The 13603-nt window shown below is 39.0% G+C and overlaps 1 protein-coding gene across 13 annotated transcripts in view; it reads left to right on the plus strand.

Annotated features, from left to right (window-relative positions):
• Positions 1–13603, plus strand: part of LOC123756416 (dentin sialophosphoprotein) — a 170538-nt gene that overhangs the window by 115568 nt on the left and 41367 nt on the right. The window lies entirely within an intron of this gene.

A 13603-nucleotide genomic window follows, 5' to 3' on the forward strand; every position in this document is an offset into this window, starting at 1 on the left:
TCCCTTCACTGTCTCTATATCAGTTCTCTCACGACTGTAGCCTCACACTAATATGTTTGTGATATGCAGAATAACCACATGTGAAAAATAGAGATTGATTAACGCGTTTTCGGCTAATTCGCCTTCATCAGAGCAAAGTAGAATGTGATACATATCAAATTAAATCAAATGTTTATTCAGATAAAAGTACATACATAGAGGATTAGTTAAACATAATCCCTTTGTGTGTATTTTACCTCAATAAACTTATTTCAATTTCAACATAATGTTGGATTTAAAGATAGAGGTAGTATATATACTTAAAGCCACTAGTACGCATAGCGTTTCGGGCAATATATTATGATTATACACATGCCTTGCCCGTTAATTGTAGTGTGTTTGTTTTGTGTAATGTTTTGTTGTGTGGAGCCGTGTGAGGTGTGAGTGAGCACACACTGGTAATTGTGCCGCCCAGTAATTGCCTCGCATGAGTTGTGTTTATAGTTTATTAAGAAACAGCATGTTCCTCTTATCCATTATGTGTTCCATGCATATACAACGTGCCTCTTTGTTTCTGCTATTATTAGTGTATGTTAGCTCAGCCTGTTAATGGTGTATTAGTTTGTGCTTCACATATTTATTGTTTGCTGTTGCTATATATGATGTCTCTGCTACCCCGGTGTATAGTTTTATATGGGGTAGCACCGATAGGGCCTCGTAGCCTGGTGGATAGCACGCAGGACTCGTAATTCTGTGGCGCGGGTTCGATTCCCACACGAGGCAGAAACAAATGGGCAAAGTTTCTTTCACCCAGAATGCCCCTGTTCCTAGCAGTAAATAGGTACCTGGGAGTTAGTCAGCTGTCACGGGCTGCTTCCTGGGGGTGGAGGCCTGGTCGAGGACCGGGCCGCGGGGACACTAAAGCCCCGAAATCATCTCAAGATAACCTCAAGATAAGCACGTGACCCGGATCGATCCCAAATGGTTGTTCCATTTGTTCCGAGCCCCTGAATAATATAATGGACAAATTGAATTAAACGAAAAAGCTAATAATATTATAATAGGAGTAATATATAGGCCACCAAATTTAGACAGAATGGAAGCAAAGCATCTATGGGATGAAATATCTAGAGCATCTAGATCTAACAGTATTTATGTCATGGGTGACTTTAATTTTAGCGGAATAAACTGGTTGAACAAAACAGGGAATAGTGAAGCAGAAGATTTTCTAGAATTAATTGACGATTGCTTTCTTACGCAACACATTAAGGAACCAACACGGGAAAATAATATTTTAGATTTAGTGTTAACTAACAGGGAAACGCAAATTAATGACATCGAAATAGGGAGTGAGCTAGGGAGCAGTGATCACAAAGAAATCAGATTTAGCATAGAATGGAATAGACCAGTAGGAGAAAATTCTGTTAAAGTGCCAGATTTTCGAAAAGCTGATTTTAATAGCCTAAGAAATTTTTTGGGTCAAATTGATTGGAAAGGCTTGGGTATGGGGTGTGGGCCGGTCTTGGAGCGAGACATGAACCCAGCGATAGGTGACTTAAATGGGGATTTCGATGTGGATTCAATATATAACTTATTTAAGAATATTCTAAACAAAGCACAGGAACGTAGTATACCATACAAATTGAATAGATCGTATACTAATGACCCAAAGTGGATAACAAAGAATTTGAAGAACCTTATAGGTAAAAAGAGAGCTTGGTACAAAAGGATTAAAAATGGGGAGGTCACTTTAGAACAGGAATTCGTACAACTGGTTAGAAATGTTAAAAAAGAGATAAGGAAAGCAAAAAGAAACTATGAAGTTCGCATAGCAGGGCAAGCAAAGACAAATCCTAAAGGGTTTTTTCAGTTATATCGTACTAAGACTAGGGAAAGGATAGGTCCATTAAAAACTGAGACAGGTCAAATAACAGATAGTGATGAAGAGATGAGTAGTATTTTTAATAAATATTTTGTATCTGTATTTACTAAAGAGGAACTTAACAATATGCCTTCAGCCGAACAAGTCTATGTGGGTGGGGACGAGGACAGGTTGACGAGTTTAGCAGTTACCAGGGAGGATGTTCTTAAACAAATAGTAAAACTCAAACCAAACAAATCCCCAGGGCCGGATGAAGTGTTTGCTAGGGTGCTTAAAGAATGCAAAGAGGAGCTTTGTGACCCACTGTCAACCATATTTAATAAATCAATAGAGTCAGGCAGAGTGCCAGAGTTTTGGAAAGTTGCTAATGTGATACCAGTTTTTAAGAAAGGAGATAGATCACTTGCGTCTAACTATCGACCAATTAGCCTAACGTCTATTGTGGGAAAGTTACTCGAATCTATAATAGCAAATAAAATTCGTCTTCATCTTGAAAAACATAAATTAATAATTGAGTCGCAACATGGTTTTATAAATGGCCGTTCATGTTTAACAAATTTGTTATCTTTTTATTCTAGCATTGTTGAGGCAGTTGATAGTGGTAAGGATTGCGATGTTGTATACCTTGACTTTAGCAAAGCTTTTGATACAGTGCCACATGAAAGACTGATTAAAAAAATAGAGTCTCATGGTATTGGGGGTGCTATATTAAGCTGGATTAGGGCATGGCTATACCAAAGGAAACAGAGAGTTAGTATAAATGGAATCAAGTCAGAGTGGGAAAATGTTGTAAGTGGAGTGCCTCAAGGCTCTGTCCTGGGACCTCTGTTGTTTATAATATATATAAATGATTTAGATTCAGGTTTGAGTAGCAACATTTGCAAATTTGCCGATGATACGAAAATCGGTAGGGAAATTAATTCGGAGGAGGACTCACTATCACTTCAAGTTGATCTAGATAGGGTTTTGAAATGGTCAAAGGATTGGCAGATGCAGTTTAATGCTGATAAATGTAAAGTTCTGAGGTTAGGTAATGATGATAGAGTTACAAGATACGAGCTAGATGGTGTTGTGATTGCGAAGTCGGATTGCGAAAGGGATCTGGGAGTTACGATTAGTAAGAATTTAAAACAAAAGGATCAATGCATAAATGTTCGTAATAAGGCAAATCGGACACTTGGATTTATTAATCGCAGCGTTAGTAACAAGACACCTGGTGTGGTTCTCAAGCTATATCTTGCTCTAGTTAGGCCCCATTTAGATTATGCAGTTCAGTTTTGGTCACCATATTATAGAATGGATATAAATTCACTTGAACGTGTCCAGCGTAGGATGACTAAGTTAATTCCCCAAATTAGAAATCTTTCATATGAAGAAAGATTGACAAAGCTTAAGTTGCATTCACTGGAAAGGCGAAGAGTTAGGGGTGACATGATAGAGGTTTACAAGTGGATGAATGGACATAACCGGGGGGATATTAATAGGGTATTAAAAGTATCAACACAGGACAGAACACGAAACAATGGATATAAATTGGATAAGTTTAGATTTAGGAAAGACTTGGGTAAATACTGGTTCAGTAACAGGGTTGTTGATTTGTGGAACCAATTGCCGCGTAACATTGTGGAGGTGGGGTCCCTCGATTGTTTCAAGCACGGGTTGGACAAGTATATGAGTGGGATTGGGTGGTTATAGAATAGGAGCTGCCTCGTATGGGCCAATAGGCCTTCTGCAGTTACCTTTGTTCTTATGTTCTTATAACACCATTGATTTGCCCCGTAACATTTCTTCTCCACCGACTTCATAAATGGGAGGGGAATTGGGGATGACCCCATATGTAGGGGGCATGGGGAAGGGGAGCCGACCCCGATCTGTTTGACTGTCCCCCAACACCTACCAGTCACCCTGCAATGTTTGGTGAGGCAAGTCCCGAGTGTGTGGCTTCTAACCTTGGACACTCATCTCTTTGTTAGATACAGATGATATATTTTTGCTTCACCTGTTTATGTATAATGTGCTTGTCTATTGATCTGATCATTTGGTCTGGTTTCCCGTGGTGTGGGTCAAGAATACCTGCATTCAGGTCCCTGTAGCCAAGGGCCACACTGTGAGCACGGTCACCTAGCCAGTTGCTAGCCAGACCCCATTAGCGAGGTGTAAGGAATGGATTGAGTGACGCCGCGCTCAACAATAACTGCGCCGCCACGCTTATAATAGTGTGTCAGTCTTTACTACGGCATTCTGTTCTTTCTCTACACTTACCACATCAGACTTTACTCTGCCCATTTACCCTACCAACCTTTGTTCTGCCCATTTACCCTACCAACCTTTGTTCTGCCCATTTACCCTACCAGCCTTTGCTGATAGGGTAAATAGGGGGACCTGTCAGTATAGGGTGGTGCTGCACAAGACAGTCAAGCCGTGTACAGATCTCTGCTTCACTGACAGTCTCCTGCTTCACAGCGGGTAATAATTGCTATAATCTTCATTTTTTTTCCTTGCCAGCAGCTGGGAGCACAGTCAGAGCAACTGACACCATACATGCAGGTTTCTTGTATCCTGCATGACCTAGTTATAGTTGTTCTATTACTAGTTCAAAAGGAAATATTTGATAATCACGGAAAATGCAAGAACAGTTTCCCCACAGAAGTCAATTCTGACAAGTGTTCCTTTGACCAACTTTGTCTTTAATCGATAAGGCACTTAATCTGGCATAATTGATAAACATAATTTTGCAAGGCAGTCCATGTGAATTAGGCTTGATTTGAGTCAACATTTCACGATTACTTTTGAGTGGGTGGTTGTGGGTGGAAGTGTGGTGGGCGGGCAGTAGGCGGCCTAGTGTTGTAAGTAGAGGCATAGATGAAGGGAAGTATAGAAGTGGGAAATACAGTGAGAGGTATGAAAGCAGGCGGGCTGTCCGCCTTGCTGACACGATGTGTGGGTGTTGGCAGCTAAGGTAAGCTGGCTCCCTCTTGTCAGGGAGGTGTGAGTGTGTGAGAGGTTCTTGGGGGTGTAGAGATTTATGATGGGTGTAGAGGGTGTGGGTGTTAGGGTGGTGGGGGGGGGGCGTTATGGTGGGAGGGAGACATGGCTGGGTATTGTTGGAGTGGATGGGGGGGGGGGGAGGGAGAAGGGGAGGGGAGAGTGAGTCAGCCACCACGTGCTTTGCCACGTGGTGAGAGTTTTGCTGACGTCATCTTGTTTATGAAGCAGGTGGTGGTGGTGGGGGGGAGAAGGGGAGGGGAGGGGAGAGGGAGAAGGGAAGGGGAGGGGAGGGGAGAGGGAGAAGGGGAGGGGAGAGGGAGAAGGGGAGGGGAGAGGGAGAAGGGGAGGGGAGAGGGAGAGGGAGAAGGGGAGGGGAGAGGGAGAAGGGGAGAGGGAGAAGGGGAGGGGAGAGGGAGAGGGAGAAGGGGAGGGGAGAGGGAGAAGGGGAGAGGGAGAAGGGGAGGGGAGAGGGAGAGGGAGAAGGGGAGGGGAGAGTGAGTCAGACACCACGTGCTTCGCCACGTGGTGAGAGTTTTGCTGACGTCATCTTGTTTATGAAAGATAATGAGCTTGCTGTGAGAGTGTCCACGTCACTTGCAAGACACTGTTGATGCTCAGTATAGACTCCAGTGTGTCCATACCCCACTGGCCGCCAGGTTACAGCTAGCTCACCATCACGTATGGTTGATATATTATACCATACGGTATACCATTATGGTATATTATACATTTTTCCACACTACTTGGACACTCAACACTGCCATGATATTGGCCAGAGCCTACATATACTGCTAGGTGAAGAGGCATCATGTGGAAGGAAATTTGACCAACTGGCTCTGTCCTCCTGAGGAATTGAACAGAGATCCTTAGTAGTCATAATAATTCATAACAATTTAAGACTGTAACCTTTGCCTTAGTAGTGTCAATATTTAATTAATTTATTTAGGTACAGCATTTATTAATTTAGTTATTAATTTATATATTAATTATATTTTGTTATTTATTTAGTTATTTATTTGTTTGCAAAAAAGTACATCGGGTTTTGAGACTACATTTACATACATTGGTCGTTATTAACGGTCCCAGTAGTACAGTCGGATTCGGTCTCGACAAACAATCCAGACAGAATTCTGGGTTCAAATCTCGGGCGGGACTGGAAATAGTTGGGCACATTTCCCTTCACCTAATGTACCTGTTCACCTAGCAGCAAGTAAGTACTCAGGAGTTAGTCAGCTTGTTGTAGGGGGTTGCATCCTGGGCGGGGTCAGTAATTTGGCCTGGGGGGGAGAGGGGACCTCGATATATGAACATGTATGAATACACTGGCTGCCTGTCCCCCGACACAATGAATTATTATTACAGTACTGTATTAGATTCTGGTAAAGCCACTAACACATGCAGTGTTGCGGGCAACAATAAATGTAATAATTTATCTGAATTTACCTCGGGGACACTAACATACTAGTGGCCTCGATTAGGACAGGAAGTCGACGGCTTGTCAAATGTCCTGATTTGCCTCGATTTATTTTCCTAGTTGGATTTTAAAATTTAATAGTTTTGGGATTTACGGCTTTGTCAGGTAGGCAGTTCCATGGGTTTATAATCCTGTGGTGAAAAAGCATCTTCTGTTTTCAGCTCTACATTATGTCCTGCTGAGCTAGAAACTTTTGCTCCTTGTTTTACATCCAACCTTTTGAAGAAATTGTCTGGATCAACATCCTCCAAATTGTTCAGGCTTTCAGTGAATGGGAAACTGAGGATGAAATTAGGTTCTTTTTGGTTCTATTTTTTAATAAAGTTGGAAATTTTTTTAATTCATTAGGGAGCGAGTTTCATGTATTGGGTCCATTTATTTGCACGAGTGTTTGCACAGGTTTAGTCTGATGCTAAGAATATAGATTGGATATTTATTTTTAGTGTTATGCCCATGGGCGATGATAGTGATCTTTTTAATCATTTCTGCCACTACCATCATTAGATCTGACCACCAGCATAGTTTGGTTTACCATTGTTGGGATCAGTGTTATGCTTAGAGGTTTTCCTAGCCAATGAGGAATCCTTAAAAAAATCCTTAAAAAAAAAACTAAGGCAAAATAGAGGAAAACTGTTAATAAAGTGATAAAGATGTGCTGTATTGTAATGTCCAAAATGCTAAATGCCTGTACTGAAAAGGAAAATACTGGGCTGACAGTTGAATTTCTGGCTGATGATGCACTCAAGCTCTCCTGTTGATGTCAAAGTTGGCTGGGAGCACAGGTTGGCACATGAACGGGTGAAAAAGGGACACGAAAAGGCAGTGAGGAAGCTGTGCAATAGCAACGAGAGGCCGGCACTCGGCGAGCACTTGCTTTGGTAGGCCTGCCACAAGAGGGTAAACACGTGGGTGTTGTCTCACATTTGCCCCAGCAAACAGGCCAAGGAGAACAGCTGCCAGAAGGTGCCTTCCTTTTTCCTGCCCAGAAAAGAGGGGATATTATCACTAGATTCTGCAAATGAAAATGATGCATTTAATTGGGTTTTGTAACAATTTGGATGTGCTGTTAGCAATTGTATACTGTAGTTTATAACTACAATTTAATTACAAAAACATGCATGCATAATACTATGCGAAGTACACTTTCTCACAGAGCAATTAATTCACATTGTTGGTTACGGCAGTGTTTGTTAACCACTATTCAAGTTTGTTCTATTATTGTTTAAGTATTGTGGTTCCTAACTTTTGTTCTTAATTTGATGCTATTCCATTTTGTTATGTACTGTGCTTGTTTTTGTCACACATTTTTCGGCGTTTCTTATGTCTTTACATATTTTATTTAAATTTTAATATTGTTAATGCATTTGAATTTTGATAAGTTTTACTGGTATAATAGAAATACTTACTTATATTTTTTTTAATACTGCATTAGTTGCTACAAAAAGTGTATTTTCATGGTGAAAGTAGTGCAACTTGAATGTGAATTGGGTTGGACCATGAACATTCAGAATAGTAGACTAGCTATACAAGATAGTCTTTGCTCAAGAAATTGGATGCTGAAAAAAAATTGTAATGCTAGTGTCTGGATTACTGTGTACTGGGGAAGGTCAGTATGACTAAGAATGAGTCTGACAAAAATATTCAAGTAGCAAAAAAGGTTCCGAGAGTGAATAATGGTTTGAAATAAAGATGCTGTACAAGCTACAGCAGCAAGAATCAAGAACGTGTAGAAGACTTAACGGTACAGTAATTTAGGCTACCTCCACACGTGTCAATTTGTAAACTACATAAATGTTATTTAAAATGTAATACTTGTATAAAAAAAGATTTAAAGGAAATATTAGATGCAGGAAAGCTTTTAGAATTTTGTAAATTAATGGAATTCAGGAATTTAATAAAGGTAATTCTTAGTTATAAAATCTGTTAAAGTAAAATGCTTACCTAAGGGTTAGAAACTAACAAGTTTACAGAATTTATAAATAATCTTGGAAGTTCATAGGCTTTGAACCTAGTTAAAACATAATTTATAAAAAGTACCATGCTTCAGGAGGTATCGATAATGCCAACGAAGGCAAGACTCGTCTTTAAACAACTGGCAATGGGTTCATAGTGCCTTGGAACAATGGCAGCAACAGAATCATATCTTGCAGCAACAAATCAAGGATGCCTTCGGTCATTGGGGACAAGGAAAAGAGTGAGGTGGGCGTGATTCAGGAGCCGAAGGTGGTGCCTGGCAGGATGGCTCCCAGAGTCATGGACATCGCCAGTTTCATTCCCCGAAGAGCAGAGGTTGGTCACCCACGGTTGAGAGTAAGTTTCCAGCACTTTTGGACTTGCTTCAACACCAATAGGAAGTTTTGCTAGCTAACCCAGAGTAGGCCTTGTATTGTCAGTGCTGCAAACCAACCAGTGGTGATTAGTGGGTTTAGTAAGCTTTCCCAGTACTGTAGGTGGTTTAATGTGATTGGTTAGTGGTTGTAGCCTCTTTTTTTTTAATAGTTGAGGTAACAAAGAGCCAATAGAATTAACTAATCCCACCAAGCATACCATTCCATTCAGACTGCTGTATAATTCTTAATCTTGGTGCACTATCAGTAATGAAAATTATCTTGAAAAAAATAATGGCACACAAGATCAAAGGAAGTCAATAATCTCTGCTCACCATAAACTTCATTTGATGTTTTGTATCACCCATGTCTCTCTCTCTCTCTTTTTTTTTTTTTTTTTTTTATATATAAAATGAACTTATGATTAAACTTTATTTAATACTGTAGTGGTATTATAGCAACATTTTAATTTTGGCATTAGTGTACTGTATTTACTGTACAGTTCATAATTATAAGGGGCTCCATGTAGGTGTTTTATGTAACTTTGCAGTTAGATTTTGGTAATTTTTAAGTACATATTAAAGCCATTACAGTATATATGCTTAAATTATGAATATACACCTGCTATTTATAATTATTATAATAATAATAATTCATTGTGGCTGAGGACAGGAAGCCAGTGCGTATTCATACACATTAGGCTTATACCAAGATCCCAAAGTCAGATTACTGACCCCGCTCAGGATGAAACCCCACAAGAAGCCGACTCACTCCCGAGTTCCTACTTACTGCTAGGTGAACAGAGGCATTAGGTGATAGAAAATGCACCCAAACATTTGTTGTGCCTGGGAATCAAACCCGGAATTCTGGACTGAGAGTCAAGAACGAACCCAACTGTACTACCACGACCTTTACTTGAACCTTTTCCCTATAATTTGTCACTTTTAATAACTTGTAGCTAAAAATATATCATCTCTGATGGAACATTTTTCTTATTTAACTAGTCTATTAAATCATATTTGTAATACTGTACTGTATCAGTGACAGCTGACTAACACCCAGGTACCTATTTTACTGCTAGGTAACAAGGGCATAGGGTGAAAGAAACTCTGCCCATTGTTTCTCGCGGCGCCCGGGATCGAACCCGGGACCACAAGATCACAAGTCCAGTGTGCTGTTCGCTCGGCCAACCGGCTCCCCCATGTGTGGTACAGTATTGGTTAACCCACTGCAGGTTCTATTACAAAATCCTGGTAACATCCTCAAAACGTTTTTCAAATGTTTTGGTTTTGAAAATGCTTGTCTGATAGAATTGTAGAAAATGTAATACAGTATAAAAGCGCAAAGTAATTTTTTTATCCGAGATGTACAAATAGTGCTGTACTGTATTAGGCATAGTAGAGAGACTGGTAATTGTGCTTCCACCTAGCACTTGCTAGTTTAATATCCAGAGTTATGATATATTTGTGATTATACAGTACAGTACTGCATTTCTTTATGCATTTTATAGTTATTTATACTGTATATCAATGTTCAAATAATATTGAGAACGTTTTCAGTATTTGCACTTGGGAACGGATTATACAGTTCAGTATAGGAATTTGTAAAATGCTGTACATAGTATGGCCAGGATGCTCGGTGTGATAACACGGTTGCAGTATGGTCTCATTTTTATTTTAACGGAGGCAGGACATGCACATCAGAAATATGACAAAGCTCATTCTATTAGGGATTGATGATTTAAGTTACACAAAGTACTGTATTTCAAAGGAATTAAACATGCGTACTGTTAGATCCAAACTAGGCTTTATTTAAGGAAATCTTGGGTGGTACAGTATAAGGGTAGATTTTAAGAACAGTACTTGCCTTATCTTGCTCAAAATATTTAGTATTGCCTTGAATTGTATAATTAAGCAAGCTTGTTCCATATGTGTATTATATTAAAGACACAGTATTTTGCTTCATTGGAGTGAAAAGGTTTGAGTGATTTGATATGTATTGTTTAATATTTTAAATAATTGAAATTCTCCGAATCAAAATTGTCATGATCTTAATAAATGCTTGTATTCAATTGCTTCTTAGTCTTCTCCTTTCAAGATTGAATAAAGTTGGCTCTTTTGAATAGGTTTATCTTATTTTATCTATATTGTTCATCCAGTAACTTCTTTCATGTTTTCTTTATGATATGGAATATATTTATACGGTATTTATCTGCATTAAAACTTGTCCACCATTTGTTAGATCATTCGATTAATTCAAGTTGGTTCTTAGTCTGTTGTTCTTTTGGTATTTGCAACACAGCTTCCTAGTTGAGCATCATAAACACATTTTTGAATTGGACACCATAAGGCATTATCATCATTTGTATAAGTGAAGAAAACTGGTTGCAAGACTAACCCCTGTGGTACCTGGTTGATACCTGCTTGATGGGGTTCTGGGAGTTCTTCTACTCCCCAAGCCCGGCCCGAGGCCAGACTTGACTTGTGAGAGTTTGGTCCACCAGGCTGTTGCTTGGAGCGGCCCACAGGCCCACATACCCACCACAGCCCGGTTGGTCCGGCACTCCTTAGAGGAAGCAATCTAGTTTCCTCTTGAAGATGTCCACGGTTGTTCCTGTAATATTTGTGATGCTTGCTGGTAGGACGTTGAACAACCGTGGACCTCTGATGTTCACACAGTGTTCATTACTTGTGAGAGTTTGGTGTGGCACTTATCTACTCAACACATTAACACTTAGTACTACTGTTCAGTACATATGGTTTGCCTCTAGGTAACCACTTCACAATAAACTTAATACTTGATTATCTATATCATGTGTTTATTTTTTAATGAGTAATTTTTTTAAATGCTTTCTGAAAATAAAGATATACTGTTTACTGTACTGTACAATATTCTATCAAATTAAAAATGGTATAAAAAGAAATAGAGCTGTAAAACCTGATTTAGTTCTTCAAAAACCATGGAGAGAATTAATAAGGTGGTTACTCTAAATATTGTATTATGTAGTCTTGTATAATTGATGTCTATTGATGTCAAGCAATGATGTAAATTTGGAAGGGAGTTTTAGCTTTTTAATTTATTGAAACTGCTAAGTGATCTAATTACATTTATTATTTTTAACTTTTTTTTAGTAATTCTTTGCATTGCAATATCCAAAAATATGTTTTGACCATAATTCTCAATTTTGGCAAAATTAAATGAATTATCAAATTGAGAAGAATAGGAGTAAGAATACAGTACTTGTTCTCCCGGCACAAGAATGCAACAAGCAAATATCATTTAAATTTGTTGACCAGACCACACACTAGAAGGTGAAGGGACGCCGACGTTTCGGACCGTCCTGGACCATTCTCAAGTCGATTCATTTAAATTTATTAACACTTCTCATAAAATGTGATTATCCCCAGCAGTATCCTAAATCCTGGTGCTATGTGAGTTAACTATATGAATTTACAGGTTCATTAGAATGCGACAAATTTCATTATTTGCTGCTGGGTACTGTCAATACAGTACATGGGGTTTTCAAGTATCAGCTGTTGGGGAATTTACCATTTTGTAAATATTACTTAGTGCAACCCCTGTATTTTGTTTGTTCCAACAACCCAAACATGTTTTAGAAAATTTCATATGCTCAAGATCAGTCTGCTTATTGTGTGGCTTTAATTTGTTATATATTAATACAGTAATACTGTGCATGTTGCATGTGTGTGTGTGTGCATGCACATCTTTGTGTACAGCAGGAGTCTTGGCAGATATATGGAAAAGATAAACATAGTTACAAACTACAAAAATGGTAGCAGGGTAGACCCTCTTAATTCTAGACACGTATCATTGAGAAGCGTAGTAGTCAAAGCATTAGAAAATATAATTGTTAAAATCAAATGGACAGAACATCTCGAGAAAAATGATGTTTTAACAGACAGTATGGTTTTCAAATGGAAGATCTTGTGTAACAAATCTACTTAGTTTCTAACAAGTCTTAGTTTCTAGGCAAGATTAGAAACTTAGACAATCGTCATGCCCTACAAGACGACCTAGACAAAATCAGTGTCTGGAGTAATACATGGCAAGTGGAATTTAATGCGAATAAATGCCACATCATGGAATGTGGAATAGGAGATAACAGGCGCCACATAACCTACAAATTATGTGAAAATTTAACAAAAAATTCTGATAGAAATCTAGGGATGGTTATGGGGAGAAAGCTCTCGCCCGACTACCACATAAAAAACATTGTGAGGAGCATATGATATGCATTCTAATTTTAGAATCTATTTTAATTATATGGCTGGTGAAATATTAAACAAAAAAATCACAACCTTTGTGAAACCAAAACTGGAATATACAGTGGTTGTATGTTGCCCATATCTCAAGACGCACATCAATAAATTGGAAAAGGTGCAAAGACATGCAACTAAATGACCTCTGAAACTAAAAAGCAAGAATTTTGAAGAGATTAGAAGTGTTAAATATGCCAAAGCTAGAAGATAGAAGAGAAAGAGGTGATATGATCACTACGTCCAAAATAGTAACAGGAATTGACAGAATTTAAAAGAATAATTGAAAATGGCAACTTCAAGATAATGATGATGTAGGTTCAAACTAAGGAAATGGAGTTGCCAAAAAAATTACAAAAGTTCACTGTTGCAAACAGAATGGTATATGCTGTGGTTAGAACAAGCTAAATGTGGTGATAACTGGTGGATACCTGGTTAATGGGGTTCTGGGGGTTCTTCTACTCCCCAAGCCTGGCCCGAGGCCAGACTTGACTTGTGCGAGTTTGGTCTACCAGGCTGTTGCTTGGAGCGACCTGGTGGTGGTGGAGACCAAAACTGTCTGTAGTTTCAAAGCTACAGAGAATTGACAATCCATGACAGAGAATTGGGAAGCTGGGACTCCACGAGTGTAGCTCCCATCCTGAAACTACACAATGGTAAATACACACAACATTAA

The sequence above is a fragment of the Procambarus clarkii genome, chromosome 25 (genome assembly GCF_040958095.1).
Source record: "Procambarus clarkii isolate CNS0578487 chromosome 25, FALCON_Pclarkii_2.0, whole genome shotgun sequence".
NCBI lineage: Eukaryota > Metazoa > Arthropoda > Malacostraca > Decapoda > Cambaridae > Procambarus > Procambarus clarkii.